The sequence below is a fragment of the Schistocerca piceifrons genome, chromosome 3 (genome assembly GCF_021461385.2).
Source record: "Schistocerca piceifrons isolate TAMUIC-IGC-003096 chromosome 3, iqSchPice1.1, whole genome shotgun sequence".
Taxonomy (NCBI): Eukaryota; Metazoa; Arthropoda; class Insecta; order Orthoptera; family Acrididae; genus Schistocerca; species Schistocerca piceifrons.
The window spans coordinates 808,815,748-808,819,473 of NC_060140.1; the positions used below are offsets into that span (position 1 = coordinate 808,815,748).

The 3,726-nt window shown below is 45.7% G+C and overlaps 1 non-coding gene across 1 annotated transcript; it reads left to right on the plus strand.

Moving 5' to 3' along the window:
• Positions 1–1,132: 1,132 nt before the first annotated feature.
• On the plus strand, positions 1,133–1,204 carry Trnae-cuc. Its single transcript has one exon. It is a non-coding gene; the product is annotated as a tRNA-Glu (tRNA).
• Positions 1,205–3,726: the final 2,522 nt, after the last annotated feature.

The window sequence follows — 3,726 nt, forward strand, 5'->3', positions numbered from 1 at the left end:
TCAATGCTGAGCCATCAACAAGTGTCAGCGTGCAAACCATTCAACGAAACATCATTGACATGGGCTTTCGTAGCCGAAGACCCACTCGTGTACCCTTGATGACTGAACGACAGAAAGCTTTACGCCTCGCCTGGGCCCGCCAACATAGACACTGGACTGTTGATGACTGTAAATAAGGTCACTGGTTGGATAAGTCTCGTTTCAAATTGCACGGGTATGGAGACAAACTCATGAATCCATGGACCTGCATATTAGCAGGGGACTGTTGAAGATGGTGGAGGCTCTGTAATAATGTGGGGTGTATGCAGTTCGAGTGATATGGGGGCCCCGACACGCCTAGATACGACTAACAGTTGGCAGTTTACATCACCTGCTTCCATTTATGTCAGTTGTGCGGGCTATTGCAGCACTACAATGCGACACCCCAACCGTCCAGTGGTTCCAGGAACACTATCCTGAGTTTAACCACTTCCACTGGCCAGAAAACTCCCCAGACTTTAACATTACTCAGCATATATGGGATGCCTTGCAACATGCTGCTCAGAGGAGATCTCCACCGCCTCGTACTCTTGCGGATTTATGGACAGCCCTGTAGGATTCATGGAGTAAGGTCTCTCCAGCTCTACTTCAGACATTAATCGAGTTCATGCCACGTCGTGTTGCGGCACTTCTGCTTGCTCGCGGGTGCCTATACGATATTAGGCAGGTGTATCAGTTTCTTTGGCTCTTCAGTGTATTATTTCTGTGTGGTACTGATATGACTGGTACTACTGCACTAAATGGTCTTTGGACAAATATATAAATGGAAAAAAATTAATAAACAAACATCTATTGCAATTGCGGAACAGTGCCGAAACCGTCGCCCTTAAAAGTAATCGGCATAATTTCCTGTTAACAGCGTGACAAGCAAAAGTTTCCAAGATACAGTACCTGATCAGAAGACTGTGTACACCCCCATTAAATGTGAAATTCAAGGCTTTGTCACGAGAGGCGAACTCACTCATTGTAACAGGAGACGGGGAGTATCGTACTGTAATTAGATTCTATAACGTGAGAGAGTGGACTTTTTACAGTTATCTTCAGTTAACGGTGGGTGGTTGCTACGTTCACCGGAGAGGCACTGGCGTCGTTATCCAGTGTGGTCTAGTTGCTAGGATACCTGGCTCTCACCCAGGAGGCCCGGGTTCGATTCCCGGTACCGGAAATGCGCATTTTTGTTGCTCCCCTTATGCGACTTGTCTCGACTTAAGAATGAATCAGCCATGATGGCTCAGTGACTTCGAACGCGGACTAGTCATTGGATGTCAACTGAGTGGCACATCCATCAGGGACATTTCAAACCTTCTAAAGCAGCCCAAGTCAACTGTTGATGATGTGATTGTGAAGCGAAAACGCTAAGGAACAACCACAGCTGAATTCAGACCTCATGTACCTGACGGACAGGGACCATCGAGCACTGGGAAGTGTAGTTGTAAAATATGCACGAGGTCTGCTGAAGGAACCATTCGTCAGTTTCAAAGTGCTATCAGCAGTTCAGCTACCACAGTATCTATGCGTAGGGAGTTAAGAGAGTGGGGAATCCTGGTCGAACAGCTCCTCACAAGCCACACATGTCCAGTCAGTGCTAGTGACGGTTGAGGTGGTGCAAAGAGCGATGCCACTGGACAGTGGATGATTAGAAACGATTGACTTGGAATGATGAAGCACGCTATACTCTGTCGCAATACGATGGATGGGTTTGGGTATGGCGATTGACTGGAGAACGTTGCCTGCCATCATGTGTGTTGCTAACACTGAAGTACAGGGGAGGTAGTGTTACGGGGTGGGGTGTTTTTCATGGTTAGGGTGTAGTCCCCTTATTGCACTTAACAAAATGCTAAATGTGAAAGGATAAGAATACATTTTACAACACTGTGTACTTCACACAGTAGAGAAACAGTTTGGGGATGATGACTGATTATATCAACATGACAGCACACCCTGTCATAAAGCGGCGTTTGTGAAGCAATGGTTTGTGATCAGTAACTTTCCTGAAAGTGACTGGATTGCCCAGAGTCCTGACATGTAGCCAATGGAACACCTTTGTAATGAGTTAGAGCGTCGACAGTGCTTCAGGCCCTAGCGGCCAACGTCACTACTTTCCCTGGTTTCGGCTGTAGATGTCGGCACAGGTCATGTTTGAACGAGGATGTGGCCTACGTGGTGCAGTCAGGACATTAACAATGTGGGCTGAGGACTAGGAAGCTGTCTCTGACGGCGTGAGACAGAGAATCTAATGGCTCTGAGCACTATGGGACTTCACTTCTGAGGTCATCAGTCCCCTAGAACGTAGAACTACTTAAACCTAACTAACCTAAGGACATCACACACATCCATGCCCCAGGCAGGATTCGAACCTGCGACCGTAGCGGACGCGCGGTTCCAGACTGTAGCGTCTAGAACCGCTCGGCCACTCCGGCCGGCCAGAGAGAGAATCTCCTAGGATGCTTAGCACAGGTGAATTTGTAAAGGAATAGACAAACTGGTGGCTTAATAAGAAGTGAATAGGGGTGCACCAACTTACAGGTTCAATTTAAGGGCAATTCACTTCTCAATAGTTCAACTTTATTTGTAGAGATGTCTTCACAATGGCTAAATATCCTCGGCAAATCAATGAGCACACCCTACCATTCTACACGTTAGTACTCCCCAGAAATTCCGAGTTGTACAGAACCTTACCGACAGCATTTTTATATCATCTTTCGTGACATGAATGGCTGGGCAAAGGAGAGCAGGAGATTTTGACATACTATGTCCCGTCTATCGCACATTATGTCAACGCGAAACACCCTGATGGTTTTCATAGCAAACAAAATGTTAAGAATGAAAATTTGTTTTTGCTATTGATGCAGAGTCGATATAAGATACTTGCGCGATAGTATGTTGGAAGATCTCCGTTGACGGTGACTGCGAAACATGAAGACTTTGAGTACATTTCCAGTACTTTGAATATTTTGTTTGTAATGAGAATCAAAACGCATGAGCATCGTTATGTAGTCTTCACCGACAAATTAAAGCAATGCAGTTTCATAAATGCTACACAAAAAATGGAGAAATAATTTGTTGGACAAGTCACGTGTGTGTGTGTGTGTGTGTGTGTGTGTGTGTGTGTGTGTGTGTCGGCGGGAGGGAGGGAGAGAGAGGGAGAGAGGGAGAGAGAGGGAGAGAGAGAGAGAGAGAGAGAGAGAGACCACAGAACCTGCATTTAACGAAGGACGACAGTTGTAGAGGGCTAAGCGTTGCGACGCAGTCCTTAATGAGCGAATCGTCAATCTTTGAAGAGCATCTCCTCACTGAACGGCGTGACTGAACTTTTATCTAAAACGAACTAGCTAGCAGCGGGACTGTCGTATGGTAGACTATAATTAGCGTCATAAGCATTACCTGAGTAAGAAGGCATTTAAACTCAAGGAGTTCATCCTGGGTCATTGGAATTTACTGACAAAAACGCGGGCCATCTAGATGATTGCTGTGCTTGTATATCCTAAATCTCTTCTGAACCAATAAGGAAACGGTCAGTTTCACCATGCAAAATACACACTTAACCATTACAAATATTTTTGGTGTTAAGCTTCCAGATATCTTCCGCTTATAAACTAAGTAGTTCACAACAACGTTTCGTAAATTCACTGAAGATTGTTAAAAGTTGGATGAATCGCTTCCGTGCACGCAAAGAGCTGCTGGGTA